We start from the raw sequence: 19,648 nt of genomic DNA, 5'->3' as shown, positions 1-19,648 counted from the left end.
GCACATAGCTGCTATTTCTGGCTATTTTTGCACAGTAATTTTTTGTTGTTGTTGTTTATTAAGCAGTTTTATTGAGATATATTTACATGTCATATGATCTATCCAAAGGGCATAATCAATGGATTTATTTTAGCTGTTAAAAAGTCCTTTACTGTACAATTGTAAAATAAATAGAAAAACAAGTTGAAAGAAATCACACATTTTAAATGAGAGTGCAAGGCCAAGTTACATTTAATATTATTAATTGTAAACTATAGAAGCATAGCAACAAACATTTATAAATGTAAATAGTAATTCAAATATAATAGAAATTAATTATAACATAATTCTACTTTTTGAATTACAGTGCTAAATATTGGACATAATAATCTGTAAGAATGAAATAAATTATTTGTTTAGTTATTTAATTTCCATTTAGACCTTAATCCATTCTAGATAATCAAACTCCAGTTTGGAGTTCTTCACATCTTAGTGGAATGAATTACTGCAGATAACAATGTGCTAACTAATAATTTTATGAGGCAGAAAAAGTCAAAATCCTATTTAACAGGGTCATGCTAAATCATTATTGATCCAGATAGATTATTAATTAAAGAGAATGAATAAGAAAGGGTTAAAGAAAAATGAAGTATCCAAAAATTTATCTCTTCTCCAGCCATCCTCCATTAAAAGCAAGTGTTTATTTTGCATGAAAAAAAATTACAGAATAATGATCACAGGAACAATTTGACAGTTGCACTGAGTATTATTGCTCATACTATAATGTTATTATTTTACATTTATCTGGTCTACTGCAGCTCTTTATTAGTTACTGTTTGCATGGAATACTGTTTTCCAAACTTTTACTTTTAACCTGGTTGCATCTTTATGTCTGAGGTGGGTCTCTTGCAGACCACATATAGATGGCTCATATTTTTTTAACCCATTCCATCAATTTATATCTTGATTGGGGAGGTCAATCCATTAACATTCAGTATCATTACTGTAAAGGCATAATTTACTTCATTCATTTTGTTCTTCAGCTCCCTGTTGTCATATCATTCTATTGTCAAGCTTCTCATCCTTTAGTTTACCTTCCTAATAATCTTAATTTCTAAATTCTTCTACAATTCTCACACCCTTGTTTTTCCCTTTCTGGCTGCAGAATCCCCTTTAGCATCTCTTGAAAATCTGGTCTTTCAGTAAAATAGTCTATCAGTATTTGTCTGCAAAGACTTTGAACTCACCCTCATTTTTGAAGGACAGCTTTGCCAGATAGTGTAATTTTGGCTGGCAATTTTTCTTTTCCAGTACCTTAAATATATTATATAACTTTTTTTCTCTCCTCTGGTTTCTTATGAAAGGGCAGCACTTAATTTTTTCAACTTTCCCTTGTATGTGATGCTTTTCTTTTCTTGTCATTCTGAATGGTAGTTGTCTTGGGGTAAGTCTATATATATTTACTTTGTTTGGGGTATGTTGTCCTTCTTGGATATTGATATTTGTGTCCTTCATAAGGGCTGAGAAGTTTTCATTCAGTATTTCCTCAAATATGCTTTTGCCTTTTTTCCCTTCTCTTCTTCTGGGACACCAATAATGTGAATGTTTGTGCGTTTCAAGTTGCCACTCAATTCCCTGAGTCTCTGTTCATTTATCCATTCTCTTCTCTTTCTGTTCTCCTGTCTTTTCCAGTTCTGTCTTCAAAATCACTAATTCTGTCTTCAAGCAATTAAATCTGTTCTTATGTGATTCTATTGTATATTCAATCTCATCCATTGTGTCTTTCATTCCCTAAGGTATGTTACTTTTCTTTGCAGGCTGTTAAATTGTTCTTTATGCTCTCTGTGTCTTCTTAATGTACTTTATTTCTTTAGTCATATTTGCTTTAAAGTCTTTGAAGTGATTTAGGAGAGTTGTGTGGTTATCATTGCTTAATTGTATTAAATCCAGTATCTCTTCAGGATATTCGGTTTGTTCTTTTGGCTGTAACATCTCTTTCTATTTTCTAGTATAGCTCATAATTTTTGCTGATGTCTAGGCATCTGAATAAGGTGGTAAATTTACTCTGATGACTGATATCTCTCTTTCCTATTCTTCTATTTTTTTCCACAGCTCTTCTTTGATATTTGGTTTAACTTATTCTCAGTATAAAATTGCCCAGCTTAAGTTTTCAAAATCAAGCTAGGAACTCACTAGTGAAGCACAGATTTTCTCCCTCGGTTTGAGTACAGAGAGTGCAGTTTTTGTCCATACAATTCCAGAATGGCCAGTAGATGACACTAGTCAGCACACTTTTCCACAGAGGTGTTTCAGTCTCAGCTTTCCTGTGTTCCTATTCTGAATCTTCAAATCAGAGATTCAAAGTGTCTCTGCTGCTGAATTCACTGAAGAAAAACACCCCTACTTACTCTTGCTTTTCTCTTGAAACAGCTGACAGGGAGGAAAATGTTACCCTCTCATTTGTCAGTGAGCAAGGTGTTTTACTCCAGCTTAGTACCTTTTGTGGAGCCCTTCCTGGCCACCACAGGGGCTTGGTAACTAACATTTGCCTTTTCACCTTCTCTGCTCTCTCTTCCTCATTCATCTGGGAGTTGTGTAGCACTGTACTTGTCTGCTGATCCCCAAATCAGGTCCCTTAGACAGTTTTTGGCTGTTTCTCCATTGTTTCTGTGAGACATTCAGCTATGCTTGTTAGTCAGTGGCTATCTTCCCACAGTCCTCCTGTAGTGGTTCTGATATGTAGTCTTTCATTTTAATTCATTCTTTGAGTTTTTATCTCCCTGGCAATATTATCTATATGTTCTTGCATGTTGCCCACTTCTTCCATTAAAGCTATTAACATAGTAACCATATTTGTTTTACATTCTTGACGTGACAATTCTAAAACCTTTGCCATTTCTGAATCTCCTTCTGATGCTTGTTCTTCCTCTTCCAATTGTTTTTTATTTTTTAAAATGCATTATACTTTACATTAGAGTACCTTTAGAATATACATCACATAATATATCAGGTAAAAAGGAATGACTGAGGTACAAAGGTTTTTTTTTCCTGTCCAGCACTGCCAGGGGCAGCGGTGATCTCAGGCGCCACGCCATCCCAGGCCCGGAGCGAGGACTGAGCCCATCCTGGCGTAGCTTCCACCTCCCTATTTATGAGCCTGTTAAATGTGGGCCTTCCCCACTGCCCTCGCAGGCGCTGAGACCAGGTCAGTCTTCCTGGGGGAGGGCAGAAGCCTCAGGGAACCCCTCGACCTCCCTCCCATTGGGAGCCCTTGCGGGGAGGAGAGGCAGGGGCGAGGTTCAGATGCGCCTGTTGGCGTTGGAATTGATCTGACCTCCTACTGCGGAAGCCCCTGGGCGTAGGGGCTGGGATCCCCCTTTAGCTGCCTTGGAGCTCCTCTGCTGGACCACTCTGCATCTGCCGTTAGTCCCCCTCCTCGGTGGCCTGTTCTCCCTCCGCCTGGGGGTGGAAGGGTTATTTTTAAGTTGTCAGAGAACCAAAATTTAGCGTACACTTTTAAGTTAATCTGCCCAGGAGTTAGACTGTTTTTACTGTTTGCTTTAGCTGTAGATGTTAGAGCCTGAAATTTCCTCTGGTTTTGTTCTTGTCTTCCTTGTGTCTTTCAGATTTCTTTCCTGGGGACTTCTTTTGATATAAGATCTAAGACTTTCATTTCTTTCCATTGTTATCCTCTTTTGCTATTACTGTGATGGTAAGGTATAGGGAGAGGGAAGGAAATCATTTATTCCCTGTGATTTGTCTAGGTTTTTAGTGAGTCTATGACCTTGGAAATTGATCTTCTCAAATATTGTGCACCTTGATTTAATGTTATACATGGGACAAGAAAGGTAAAAGGAATTGTAATTGGATATTTCTCTTCTCATTTTTTATAGGTTAGAGTGGGCTGGATATCTGTATTGCCCTTTCCTAAGTTTGGGAGGTTCTGGTAAAACCTAATTTTATTGGCTTCTTATAAAATTGTTTATTGTGAGGGCACTCCTTTGCTAAAGAGAACAGACTGCTCTGACTGTATTAAAAATGGTTACTTTTTTCTTTTCTCTCTTCAAAGTAGAAGGCGATTTTCTCTGGTTTTCACCGTGACAACCTGGCTGGGTTCTTGGAGACAAAAATCAAGAAAGTGTTTCCCCCTCATTCGCCAAAACAACAACAAAAACAACAACACAACAATAATAACAGGGTCTGACACATAAGGTGCTTAGAAGTTTTCATCCCGTCTTAATAACAACAATAACAACAATAAAAAATAGGCTGAATGAAGTAAAAAAGAAAAAAAAAACACCAAAACTCTTCTTAGTTACAGCAGCAAATTTAAGTCATAGGCAAAACTACTGTCTTGAAAAGAGAAAAGAGATGGGTATAGAGAACCAAAGATTACCTATAGGAAAAACTTACAGAAAAAATCTCACCATTTGAACAAGTTCTGGTAGGAATGCTTAAACTGTAATTAATAAATTGTTAGATCAGTTTTGGCTAGGTTGAGATTTAAGGACTCTGGTGGACCCAGTTTTTTGTTGTTGTTGTTATTGAATCCAACAGTGTATATAAAGAATCATGATTAAATGGGATTTATTCCAGGTAGGCAAGGCTGTTTTAACTTTTCAAAAAATCAACTAATGTCACCTGTCATATCAACAGGCTAGAAGAAAGAAAAATAATACACTCATATCAATAGATCAAAAAAATTGACAAAATCTAACAGTTTTTCATTAAAAAAAGTCTTGGCAGATTAGGAAAAAGGGGGAACTTCTGGAACTTGATAAAAAACATACACAAAAAATTACAGCAAATATCATGGATAATAATGAGAAACTGGGTGATTTCTACTAAGATTCAAGAAAAGATAAGGGTGTTTCCTTTCACCACTCCTAATCAAAATCATACTGAAATTCCTGGCTAATGCAAAAAGACAAAAAAAAAAAAAAAAGAAGTATAAAGTTATACAGATAAGGAAGGAATAAATAAAAGTGTCTTTTTTTTCCCTAAATGATAGAACTGCCTATGCAGAAAAGCCCAAAGAATTGAAAAAAATCTCCTTGAATGAATAAGTGATTATAGAAAGGATACAGGATGCAAAGTCAAAATTCAAAAGTCAATTACCTTTCTATACACAAGCAATGAACAAATGGCATTTGATATTAAAACTAATACCATTACATTCATTAAAAAATGAAGCTTAGAAATTTTACATAATATATACCAGAGCTATAGGAATAAATTATAAAACTCAATTAAAGAAATCAAGGAAGATCTAAATAAATGGAGAGATATATTTCAAATTGATAAATAAGAACTCAACCTTGTAAAGACGTCAGTTCTACCCAACTTGAAACATGTAATTCAATGCAACTGAAATCGAGATTCCAGTAAGTTAATTTGTGGATATTGAAAAAATCCGTTCTGAAGTCTAGGTAAAAATGCAAAACACCCAGAATAGGTACCACAATACAGAGAAAGAAAAAAGTTGGGGACCTGTTACTACTCAATATCAAAATGAATTACAATATTACATTGAGCAAAGACAGCAAGGAATTTATGAAAAATAGACAAGTAGATCAATGTAAGAGAATAGAGAACATAGAAATAGACCCACACAAATACAGTCAACTGATCTTTGACAAAGGAGCAAATTCAGGGAAGTAGATGTAGCTCAAGCATTTAGGAGCCTGCCTACCACATGGGAGGTCCCAGGTTCAGTTCCTGGTGTCTCCTAGATGAGCAAGACAGTGAGCCTGTATGGCCAGCTCACAAACAAGATGATGCAAGAAGGAGACACAAAGAGGAAACACAATGAAAGACAACACAAAGCAGGGAGCACAGGTGGCTCAAGCAACTGAGTAACTGTCTCCCACATGGGAGGTACCAGGTTCAATTCCCAGTGCCTTCTAAAGAAAAGACAAACAGACACAGAGAGTGCACAACAAATGGACACAGAACAGACAGTGAGCACAGCAGGGAGTGAGGGAGAGAAATAAATAAATAAAATAAATCTTTTGGAGAAAAAGTCAATTCAAAGCAGAAATGGTAAGTACTTTCAACCGTGGTGCTGAAACAAAGAACCTTGACACAGATCTTATTACACCTTTCACAAAAATCAACTCAAAATGGATCAGAGCCCTCTAAGTAAAGCACAAAACTATTAAATTTCTAGAAGAAAACACTGGAGAAAATCTAGATGGTACTGGACTCGGCAATGGTTTTTAGATACTACCCCACAAATATGTTCCATGAAAGAAAAAAAAGTTAAACTGGACTTCATTAAAAATTAAAGTTTCTGTTCTGCAAAGGACAATGTTAGATGAATGAAAAGAAAGGTCACAGACTGGGGTAAAATATATATAAAGTACTCATCTGCCAAAGAATTTGAATAAAAAATATACAAAGAACTGTATAAGCTAAATAATGAGAAAATAAACAACCAAATTAAAAATGGGAAAAGATTTGAATGGAGACTTCACCAAAGAAGACATAAAGAAAGCAAAATAGGCATATAAAAAGAAGCTCAACATCAAATATCATTAGGGAATTGCAAATTAAAACAACAATGAGATATCGCTATATGCCTGAGTGGCTAAATTCCCAAATACCAACACCACCAAATGCGACAAGGATGTGGGAGCAACAGGAACTCTCATTCATCGTTGGTGTGAATGGAATATGGTACAGTCACTTTGGAATACAGTGTGGTACTTACTTACAAGGCTGAAGATAATTTACCATATAATCCAACAATTGCACTCAGAGGCATTTGCCCAAAGAAATTAAAACCTTAAATCAAAAAAAACAAAAAACAAAAAACTGCACACAAATGTTTATAGAAACTTTATTCATAATTGACAAAAATTGGAGGAAACTAAGATGGTAAATAGGTAAATGAGAAAATAAACAGTAACATATGTCCACCATAGAATATTAGTTATCAATGAAAAGAAATGAGCTACAAAGCCATACAAAAAATATGGGAGAAACTTAAATGTCTATTGCCAAGAGAAATAAGCCAATGTGAAAAAACTGCATACTGTATGATTTCAAGTACATAGCATTCTGGAAAAGGCAAAGATATAGAACATTAAAAGGTTCAGTGTTGCTGTGGTTTCAGGGTGGGTGGTAGAGGGGGAATGAATAGGTATTTTTAGGGCAGTAAAATTATTCTGTAACATACTATCAAGGTATATATATGACATTATGGATTTATCAAAACTCATGGAACTACACAATATGAAGAGTCAACAGTAATGTAAATTGTAGATTTTAGTAACTAGTAATGTGTCAATATTGGTTCTTTAATGTTAACAACTGCACCACATATTGCAAGAGGCAAATAATAAGGTAAGTTATGTGTATTTCTGGGTATATGAAAACTGTCCACACTTTCTGTGCAATTGTTCTGCTAACCTAAAACTACTTTAAAATGAAATTTACTATAAAAAAATAAGATACAACTAAAGACCTAATGGAGTGGCCACATTTTTAAAATGTCATAAATATAAACAATAACATGGCAATACAAAGTGTTGTGAAACCAGAATTTTTAAACATTGCTGGTGTAAATGCTAGATGATAGAGTCCCTTTAGATTACAGTTTGACATTTTACTTTAAAGTTAAACAAACACTTACTATAAGACCCAAACTCCACATTGTGGGTATTACCCAAGCAAAATGTATATTTTGTGCATGTAAAAATCTTTATGCACAGTTTTATAGACACTGTATTCATCACCAGCTAAACTGAGAGCAAACAGATACTCTCTTGACTGGGGAATGGATAAATAAACTGTAATACATACGTAGGAATCTGACTTATCCTCTGCCTTAAAAAATCTGACTCAATTTCCAATTCAAATAAATTTTTAAATAAATGATAATAATAATTCATCTCATTTCTAATTTTGACCGAAAAAATTGTATAGATCCTCCTGCTTGCCATGACTCATTATTTTATAAGATAAAATAAATCAGTAAATTTTTCGACAGTCTCTTTGCTTGACTACTATGAGAATTTCCTTCAATAGAAGTAGAATATGTAACAAAAGCTAAGAAATAGAAGAAACAGGATCATTAAATTTTTAAAAACCAATACTAATATCATCAAATGAGCCAAGATTCTCTAAATATAGTGATATACTTTGACATAAAAGCAATACATATGAGACAAACAATGGGGAAAATCCTGTCCAAGAGTATAAGGCAACTTGATTGAAGAATTAAAAACTGTAAAAGGCCTCACGCACAATATCACAAGTTAGACCTTTGTTTTGGTCCTCAGGTTTCTACTCAAGGGGTTTATCATAACATATAGGTTGGTGAAAGTATTTCTTTCTTTTGTAACTTGTGAGAAGGAGAGTGGGAAGGAGAACCAGAATGTCTCCTCGACTTTAGGTACATTCTCTGGCAGATCTGTTTTAGGAACACATTTTATGATAGTTGAGAATATGATAACTGCTTTACTTGAAACTACTTTTTGTTCATGTACATCTTGAAAAGACTTTGAGTACATATGGGGATACACAAAGTTTGAAAACAATGGCCTAGATTGATACTATGGAGAAAAAAATCTAGAAAATTTTTGAGGTGGATTCATTTAAAGGCTGCCAACAATGTAGATTCATTTGGGAAAATGCAGCTTCAGCACTGTCTCCAGGCTTTTTCAGCGTGAGTCATAGAGCAACATGATGCTATGATTTTGACTGGCCAATTTATTTCTCTCTATGCCTCAGTCAACTCTTGATAGATAGGCATATTTGATAGGTGTAAAGGAGAACTGACCTCATATTAAGTTATTATGATAGTTAAATTAGTTAAAACTTGTATAGTATGTAGGATCTGTTGGCAAGTTTTTAAGAAGATAAAATGAAGATTTGTCTAATATTCAGGACAGTTTGAACTACATAAAAAGTGCTCAATAAGTGTAATACAGTTTTTTGATTAGGAGAATTTTTGCCTTTCTGATGAGGCTTTTGACAGTATGGCCTGCAGAAAGATAGGAAATTTTGTAATACTATGAGAAAGGGAAAGTTCATAAGAAATATTCATGTAATTTCAGAATGATATATAAGATGTAGCTCATATATACAATAATGACATGTAGAATTCCATAAGACACCAAGGAATTTTGAAGGAGACCTTTAGTTTCAAATATTTTTTTCACAAATTAGGGTATTTAAAAACATTCCTCATGATATACCAGAAAGGTTAATTATTATTTGTTTTTTTGTACCATTTATAGAATTACTTTCATTTTTATTTTTCACTTTTAGCATTCCATGGAGACTAATAAATGTTTGGATATCCTTAAGGGATCTATTTCCTAAGAGCTTAAAGTACAGTGTAAAGTATTAACTCTTTTCTGTACACATCCTGACATCTTCAGGACCAAGAAGGAAATGTCTATCCATTAGGTTTGTAAGCTATAACTAGACTCTGGTCACTTGAAAATGGAAATAAATATATATTCAGAGCAAAAAACTATTTTTAAAAAGTATACCTAATTCAGATCTCCTTTAATTAGAATATCTTTTAACAGAACCTATATTCCTAGACAATTATGGCTTGGAATATTCCTGTCAGTAATAAGAGATAGTGGATGGGAAATTGAACCAATTTCTTCTGTAATGCAAAATCTACTAGTGCATCTTTACTCTCTTCCCTTTCTTCCTTCTTCTACATGAATATTATTCACGGAATCCAGAAAAGATGACCATGGAGATGCTCTTTAAATGTTACTCTAATTCTGATGGTAGAATTAATGTGCTTATTATGCTTATGGGCAGTCATGAACATGTGAATTATCTCTGCTCAACAAAGGGAAAGTATACCTTTACCATTTCTATTTTATTTAACATAGTCAAATTTTCTCGTATCAGCCTAGAAAATTTGAAAGAACATTTCCAAGTTTATTTTCATTTTGTTCTGGGGCAGGAAAATAACTAATTTTTTGGTCAGAATTAGAATACTATGACTAGAGGATGACAATTTAGTCATCTTTTTAAATTTAGTCCAAGATATGGGGAAATTTTCAGGCTGGGTGTATTTCTAGTCCAGATGCTCTTCACTTGATTTCCATTACACATCTGTCTATGAAGTCAGATATGTACCCTTTCTGTGTCTAAGAGGGGGAATAGAGAGTAAAAGTCCTGAATTTCTGTGTACCTTTTCTTTAAAAGTCTGATAGGAAAAAAAAAATTAAAATTAAATTTAAAAAAGTAAAAGTCTGATAGCAGCTCTCACACAGAATATGCAACATTCCCAGATACTATTCTTTGATATAACTTGGGAAAGTTTTCACTATTTCATTTTATGTGGGTAAAATATTTATCAGTATGGCATGTAGCCAAATAAATATGGCAGCATATATCTTTCTCTGTTCAGACATATACAAATGCATCTGCATCAACATCTCCATCTCCATCTATATATCATGTTTGCTATTAGGTATTGTGTTTTAACTAGCCATCTTCAAAGCACTTTTAATCAGCATAATTTTCCATCAAAGCTATGGTAAACCACAGCTTAACAATTTCTGTCCTTTAAGTTTTTCCTTCTGTGAATTTCATAAATAATGCTGCAATGGCACATTGAACATGTTTTTATTGTAATTTTGTCAATATATTTAAACCATTCTTATATTAGATTATCATAAATTCTCCTCAAAAATATCACTTAGCTTTTATGGTTTTGGCTTTGAGTATACGTCACCTAACTGCTTCCCAGTTTATACCAGAACTTGCAAATTCTGAATCATTGCTGACCTTGACCAATATAGTTAGTAAAATCACTTTGTTTATTTGATAAGCAAAAGTGATTGTCTTTTAGTGTGTATTTAACTATCTTTTTTTTCTCTCATTTTGAGTCATATTAATGTACAGACACTTCATCTTCATGAATCTCAAAAAAGATCTCACACCCCCCCAACAATAAAATTGTAGAAAATCAATTCTGTTCTAAATTGATGTTACTGATAGACTGAACTAAAAAATTGTGTATTACAAAGTATCACAGCAGACCTAATCCAGATTTGGACAGATAATATTAAGGTCTTCAAGGAACAGGTGTTAATTTCCATGTGGCTGTACATCCTAACAGTGAATCTGTATAAAATCTACCAAGCAGTCTAACTTCATAGAACATATCAATCTATTGTGGTACATAATGTTTGGGTGTCATTTAAATTTTCTCCCAACTTAAATTATATTTGCCCAATGCCCTCTGATGAGAATTTTGGCATTTATATTTATTTTATTTTCTTACACACCTTAAAATATTGTGATATAAATGCTCTATATCTCTGAAATAAATTAAAAAAAAAAAAAACCATTGTTTTCACTTCTTAGGACACAGACAAAAATTTCACTTGTTTTGCCAGACATGCAATGTAGTGACAAATGGAGAAGAGAAACCGCAGCTTTGTGTCAGAGTTCATTCTCATGGGATTGTCAGACCTCCCTGAGCTGAGTGTCTTCCTCTTCCTGGTCTTCCTTCTCAACTATGGAGTCACTGTGGTGGGCAACCTGGGCATAATCACAGTGATCCAGGCCAGCTCTCAGCTTCACATCCCCGTGTACTTTTTCCTGAGTCACTTGTCCTTTGAGGATTTCTGCTCCTCCACCATTATTGTACCTAAAATGCTGACCAATACCTTAAGCAAGGACAAAACGATATCCTTTCTGGGTTGCATGGTGCAATTCTAATTATTTGGTACTTATGCAATCACAGAGGTCATCCTGCTGGTTGTAAAGGCCTATGACTGCTTTGTGGCCATGTGTTAGCCACTGCTGTACATGGTGATAATGTCCCAGAAGCTTGGAATAGGACTGGTTTCTGCTTGCTCTATCTGTGGAGTAGGGTGTTCTCTGGTACACATGTGTTTAGCTCTTGAGATCTTATCATATAGATCAAATGTGATTAACCACTTCTGCGATTTACCCCCTCTCTTTTCTCTTGTGTGCACTGATGTGTCTATAAATAAACTGGTGGTGTACATTGTGGCCACATTCAATGAGATCATTGCAATCATCCTTACCTCCTATTTGTTTATTCTAATCACCATCCTGAGGATGCACTCTGCAGAAGGAAGGCACAAAGTCTTTTCCACCTGTGCCTCCCATCTCACAGCCATCATTATCTTCCATGGAACAATCCTTTTCCTTTATTGCAGGCCCAGTTCTGAGTACAGTCTGGAAACTGATAAAGTGGTCACGGTGTTCTGTACTGTAGTGATTCCCATTCTGAACCCCCTGATCTACAGTCTGAGGAACAAGAACGTGACAGCAGCTGTCAGGAAAATGGTGGTATTCAAATTACTCTTTGAGGGGCCAATTCCTTAGCTGGACTCAGTGTTTCAAATGAAAGGTTTAAGGAGGAGCTTGTGTTTGGGTGGATGGGGATGAAATGGTAAAGTGGGATGGCTTTTAAGAGCTTGGTTCCATGTATCTTTCTTAAATGTCTACTTGCCTTGAACCTTATTTTAAAATACCCAGTATTGGAGAAAGCATAATTCAAATACACCTGCCACCTTTACTGTTCTTCTCCAATTCCCATGTATTTTGAGTGGGGTGTGGGAGATGTTTTTTAAATTTTAACTTTTGTGGTCTAAGCAAAACTAATTCAAACAAAGTGCAACTCAGGAGATATGTCTTTACAACAATCTTAATAGATGTGACCCTTCTTATTAAATTGACTTCATTTTTCTTCCAGGAAATAAATATACACTTCTTTCATATTATTTTAAATTATGTACTACATATCCCATGGTTTTATATTATTTGTGGGTATTATTTTTTCATCCTTTTTTGATTGTTATCTTCTTATTTACTCCCTTTTCCTTTGCAAGGTTTAAAATAATAAATTTTAGAAATTTCTCTTACCAAAAATAGAGATAATATTCTAAGTATCATAACGATATTGTGACTATTAAATGAATATTGAATGTTAATTATTAGTGTTACATATGGAATACTGCAGTTGATTAAATAATTATCTAATATTGTTACTATGCTTTCTTTTTTTTTTTTTTTAAAGATTTATTTATTTAATTTCCCCCCCTCCCCTGGTTGTCTGTTCTTGGTATCTATTTGCTGCGTCTCATTTCTTTGTCCGCTTCTGTTGTCGTCAGCGGCACGGGAAGTGTGGGCGGCGCCATTCCTGGGCAGGCTGCTCTTTCTTTTCACGCTGGGCGGCTCTCCTCACGGGCGCACTCCTTGCGCGTGGGGCTCCCCCACGGGGGGGACACCCTTGCGTGGCAAGGCACTCCTTGCGCGCATCAGCGCTGCGCATGGCCAGCTCCACACGGGTCAAGGAGGCCCGGGGTTTGAACCGCGGACCTCCCATATGGTAGACGGACGCCCTAACCACTGGGCCAAAGTCCGTTTCCCTATGCTTTCAATTTTCTTTTGACACTTCATTTTACCTTAATTCTTCATTATCTGAATAAATGATGATATCTTTGGAGTATCCAGGACCTACATCACTCCTGTTATTAAGACTTAAGGGACACACAGTATCACTTTAGTGTGAATAACTATGTGCCTCTTCATCGTTCTGAGAGATAAGCATATGTAGCAGTTTGATATGGTTATGAATTCCAAAAATAGATATTGGATTATGTTGTAATCTGATCTGTACCTGTTCATGATTGAGTTATGATTAGGACATTGAGTCCTCATCCTACAAGGGGTGGGGACTCACAGATATAAGGCATGGCAAAGAACAGAGTTGAGGGATTCTGATTTTGGATTTTTGATGTTGGAGTTTGATGATGAAGACTTAAGCTGGAACCCCGGGAAGTAAGCTCATTGTGGAAAGAGAAGCCAGCGCCAGGAAGAAAGGAACATTGAACCCAGAGGAAAACAAGCCCCAGAAACATAGGAAACCAGGAAGCCTGAACCCTCACAGATGTCAGCAACCATCTTGCTCCAACACATGACAATAGACTTTGGTGTGGGACGTAACTTATGTTTTATGGTCTGGTATTTGTAAGCTCCTATCCCAAATAATTAAAATAATTACCCTTTATAAAAACCAACCAATTTTTGGTATTTTGCATCAGCACCCCTTTGGCTGACTAATACAGCACATAATGTGTATAAAGACTCATTACAGGCTGTTAGGAAAAAGGCCATCTGTGTTAGATTCAGCTTCACAAAAAGCTTAAAAATAGAAGTTTCTCCTCAGACCCAAAGTCACCTCACAGGTAAAGACCTCCACTTTTCTGAGAATAATGAACTCACACTGAGTGCACATCAAAGAAAGAATATATCTGGAGGGAAGCGGACTTGTCCCAGTGGTTAGGGAGTCCATCTACCACATGGAAGGTCCGTGGTTCAAACCCTGGGCCTCCTTGGCCCGTGTGGAGCTGGCCCACGCGCAGAGCTGATGCATGCAAGGAGTGCCGTGCCACACAGGGGTGTCCCCGCATAGGGGAGCCCCATGCACAAGGAGTGCGCCCCCGTAAGGAGAGCTGCCCAGCATGAAAGTGCATCCTGCCTAAGAATGGTGTCACCCACGTGGAGAGCTGACATTGCAAGACAACGCAACAAAAGGAGACACAGATTCCCATGCCGCTGACAACTACAGAAGCAGACAAAGAAGAAGATACAGCAAATAGACACAGAGAACAGACAACCAGGGGGGAAGGGAAGATAAATAAATAAATGAATCTTTAAAAAAAAAAAGCTTGTAAGTCTCTCATTTATTTTCAGAAAAAAAATCTTTGCTTTTCTGAAAGGTAAAAAAAAAGTTTGGCACCCAAAAGGTGTCTGACACATTAAAGTATCTTCTTTATCAGAGAATAAAATTCACTCCCCATGAAGAAGAATGCAAGTCCTAATTAGCCAAAAATAAATATATCTTTGCAGTCATGTTATTGAGAAATAAAAAGCATAAACTTGCAAAAATATCTAACAAGGCTCTCCTGCCTGCTTCTCTAAATCAGCCTGTGAAATCATAGCCTAGCAGGAAAATATGAAATGAATGACTCCTGCCACCCCCTTCTGTAAATAAGCCTGCAAAAGCCTGGCCTTGCACCTGCATTCTGCTTCTGTAACCCGACTTGCAAAATTTTGCCCAGCAACGCATTAACCAATGAGCAAAAATCATGATGATCCCACATGAAATCCAATATAAACACATGGAAACTGAGAAACAGGGCTCAAAATTTGAAGATTTACTCTCCTCCAGGCCCATGCATAATAAATCTCTTCTCCTCTCTGAGTGCCATGTTGGGTTTCTTCTGCAGTTCAAAACTCTGGGCTTTGCTGGAACAGTATATGTTATTCATTTGGAAACAGATTATCTCTAAACTTCATTTTCACCTCCTCAAGCATGACCCAGAGTTTGTTATTTCCATGGAATTACTTTTTTTCTCTCTCTTCTCTTATTCACTGTTCTGTACTTGACAAAATCATTAATACCCAGTTTAAATCATCTGACTTTTCTATTTTATACTTAGGGCAGGGTTGGACCCATTATATAAGACATACACAAATGGATTGAATGAAGACTTCCTGATCTGTACCTGCCTTGGATTACAAGAAATCACTTTGAACACAGATAAAAATATATCATAAAATACATCAGAGTGATTAGCTTCCTTTTCAATTTGTTCTCTTTAGACATATTGAATGTCAGGATCTTTTTATCTTGTGATGGTTAGCTAGGTAAATTTTTGTTTTCACCCAGTTTATTTCACCATCCCTTCATATAGAATATTCCAATATTTCTATAATAAATTATTTTGAGCTGGTTAAATCAAAATATATAACAAATATTATAATCTAATTTTCTCTGAAAGCCAATATATACTTCTTTGGGGAATTCTCAAGACGTAGAAAAACACATTACATCATTTTGCTTGCTGATTAATCAATTTCTAAATAAAAGTGTTTAATTGTTTACCCATCTTTTCCCTTTGGAATTTGGATATGGGAGCTTAGGGCCTTGAAATCTGGTGTGGCATCATGAAGATGATCTTAACAGTCTCAAAGCAAAGGATAAATACATATTCATTTTCCTAAGGAACCACAGCTTCCCTATGGGAGGCAAAAATTTCTTCTACAAAAAGAGAAATCTTTCCACAAATGGATTCTGACAATGTTACAAGGAACTTTTTTTTTACATTTGTCTCTCCATTTCAAACTTGAGTTTACCACTAGGAAACAAACTGAGGCTTTGGACAGTGTATTAAAAAGGTGGATGTAGAGAGGTATTAACCTGGTAAGTAATGTGACAGAATCATAGAATAACTGCACTAGATTTGTGTGTTAAAGGCTCATCTCCTTTTTTCACTTAGTTTATACAGAGAAAACTGATGTTCTGGAAGGAAACTGGGAGAAGACAGGTTATAAAAACAACAAAAACAATCAAATACATTTAACATATGTTTTCATTGGGCAACTGTCAGCATTAATGGTGTCTGGTTAGGACTCTAAATCTAAACCCATTAGCTCTTATTAAAAGTTAAACTGATTTAAATAGCAATTGAGGCTGACCCATGTTTTTTATATCATATTATTTATTCTATGTTATGGTAATACACTGATGCCAACAATTGACAAACAAGTGAAAGGACTGGGATTGGGGTGGGGGCCTGGTTTTAAGAAAATAAAAAAAGATGAGAACATGTTGCAGGAAAGCATTCAGAAACTTTTGCAAGCTAACAATTGCATAGAACATTAATTGACACCTCTCTTTTTTTCTCAATCTTTGTTTCACTTCATTTTTCTATTTGGCTTCTCATATTTCATTTTTGCATCCTTCAAATTTCTTTCAGTCTTGATGTTTATAACTTCTTTGAAACATCACTACTAGTAATACTCTATATAAATTGTCTAAATGATTTCTTCCCAACATAATTCTATGATAAGAAATAAGGGGTTTTGGTGAAAAACTACCTTCAGCAGAGATGGGTATTCCCAGACCCCAAACTTATTTGAATATTGATCCTAAAAATGAGCCTCTTTCTTTACTGCCTACTGTTTCTCAAGGTTTGTTCTTCACAATTACCAAAATAGAGAATGACACAAGAGAGAAGCACTTCCTTCCACCTTTTACTTTCTGGACACTGGATTTAATTTTATTTCTCTCTCACCTTCACTAAAGTGGCCATTGCTTCTCACCTTGGTCAGTTTAAATTCAACTGTGTTTATATAGACAGGAATACATATGCTTCCAAGTCGATATTTTCTAATGAGGGAATCATGTATTTCAGGAAAGCAGAAATCCAAAGGGAGCTCAATAATGCTATCTCTCTCCAATTAAGCCTTTTTATTAGAAAACAGTGCATAATCTTGTTGTTACAAAATTAAATAAATATAACCCACTGAATGGACTGGGAGAGAGTGTAAACTACAACATAAACAAAACCGATACTGTATAGCAAAACTCCAAAATGTACTCATCAAACACAATGAATGTACCACACTAATTTAAAAAGTTGTTAATGTGGGAGAGTGGGGGTGTGTAACATTTTGTGTGATCTATGTATCTTTAAAAAAGTAATAATAAAAATAAAAGTAAATTGAAAAAAAAAAGAGAGAAAAATGAACAAATACTAATATCTAGTGAAACTCTAACTTGGCCCAACCATTGAATAGTAACAGCTAATATTTACTGAGTGTTTGGTATGTTTCATTCACTCTTTAAAATAATCCATATGTATCATTAGCTCATTTAATCATCATCACAATGCTAACACTACAATAGTATATACTTTATGTATCAGAAAATTAACCAATAATGTTTTTAATAATAAGCCCAGTATTCTACCTTTAGGGTCTATGTTTTTAATCACCTCATCATAAGCCACTAATTCTGTGGTGAAAGAAATAAACTTCCCTGTTCTTGCCCACATACCCTAAATGAAATTTAACTTAGTTTATAAATAATATTTCTGTATCAAATGTAGCACTTTGAGCTGATAGGAAATAATGACACCTACTTAATCATTTTATATTCTGTTATACCTATCTCAGTTCCATATTCTGGAAAGACAAGTTTTAGGGGAGATATTTATTATGCTAATGATACAGAATTTCTAGTTTCTTCCCCTGCAATTTTATAGCAGAGCTATGCAACCCAATGTAATCAGTCCACATTTGCCTAGAACTCACCTAATTTATCTAGTCAGAAAAGAAATAAAGGTAGAAAAATAAACTGGAATAATATTCCAGAATTCATAATTATTATTGGATTTTATTTCATTCTCTGTCCCAGATAATAGTTCCTCAAATACATTTCTTTATTTGCTCTAAATTTATAGATGACTTTTTAAATATTACTGATTCTGTTTTTATTATAGATGGTTGATTTTAAAAACAGTAACTGAGGAAATGTATGTGATATATAGGCTGATTAAACATATGGAAAATATATTATAGAAATTAGAAGAACTTGAACAAGTATAAGCACTATGAAAGAAATATTATGTGAATTAGCAATTTTAATAAGGGCATTTAGATTTATTAAGAACCTGTGAAAAATTGGGGTGATTAAGAGTTGGTAATGTTGTGAGATAAGGTTTGAGATGGTATAGATAGAATGAAAAGAGGAAATAAATATAAATAATATCAAATTTGAAGGTGTTTAAATTCTGAGCTTGAAGGAGACAGAAGCACTGAAAGAGTTAAGTAAGAAGGTAACATAATAAATCCATTTTATACAGGTCTTACTTAGACAATGATACATGGATAGATTTTGCTGGATGTTTAGAGGTAGGGTAGAGAAAGCCTAGAGGGAATGAGACCAATGAAGAGGTTCAAATGAGGATAAAGTACTACAGTTAAATAATGGAGTGATAATAAAGAGAAAAGTTTGCCTATTTGCCATATTTACAAGAATGAGTCAATGGTTTCTTGGCTAAGTTTTAGTTAGGTAAAGCTTCTTATTTGTACCAGTAGTGTGGATGGTAGAGAAATATTTCAAGATAGGGATTACAGAATAGAATAAATTGTAGGAAGTGAAATCTTTCAACGTGTATAAATCATGTTTTAGATATGCTTTAATTATATGAAATTTGCATATATCCAAATGGATACTGTCATTTAAATATGCCCTGAAATAGAGAATATGGTTCAGCTGGAACTGAATTTTGGAGTGAAAATATGATTTTTTTCATTGTACATATGGTAATATAAGAAAAGACAAAATAAACTAGAGATATTGTACATGATGAGGAAAGAAGCAGGTAAATAATGAAGCCCTGGGAAAGTGCAACAGTCTGGGAAGGAGACTAAGTAAAGGTATATTGAACTATACAGGCAACTCAAGAGACATGTTTAGAAGTCAAAAAAGGTATGAATTTAAGACAAAAGATTCAAAACTATCTTATGGGATGGAGAAATCAAGTGCACTACTTGTGACATAAGAGTTACTTATGAAATAATACTCTTTAAAATTGGCAGCTATGACATAGTTTGAGATGTTGAATAAAAAGGGCTTTAATTATGTTGGTATTGAAAGTATGGCATGAAAATAATAAAAGTGGGAAGAAGAGGTTTTGCCAGAAGAAATTGCATGTGCAAAGGCTCTGACGGACATGGTTCATATAACAGCACTACACAAAAGCACTGCTCTGGGAGAGTTAATGGGAGTTCAAATCCTGTTAGATTAGCTAAACTAAACTCTGTCAAAGAGCTGAGATAACTAAATAATGGAATT

The 19,648-nt window shown here is 34.9% G+C and overlaps 1 pseudogene; it reads left to right on the top strand.

The window, feature by feature from the left end:
* Positions 1-11,379: 11,379 nt before the first annotated feature.
* Positions 11,380-12,321, top strand: LOC101436171 (olfactory receptor 5L2-like; annotated as a pseudogene).
* Positions 12,322-19,648: the final 7,327 nt, after the last annotated feature.

This window comes from Dasypus novemcinctus, chromosome 10, assembly GCF_030445035.2.
Source record: "Dasypus novemcinctus isolate mDasNov1 chromosome 10, mDasNov1.1.hap2, whole genome shotgun sequence".
In the NCBI taxonomy this organism is placed as follows: domain Eukaryota; kingdom Metazoa; phylum Chordata; class Mammalia; order Cingulata; family Dasypodidae; genus Dasypus; species Dasypus novemcinctus.
Note: the sequence above shows the minus strand (reverse complement) of the source record. Positions and strands in the feature narration are given on the sequence as shown.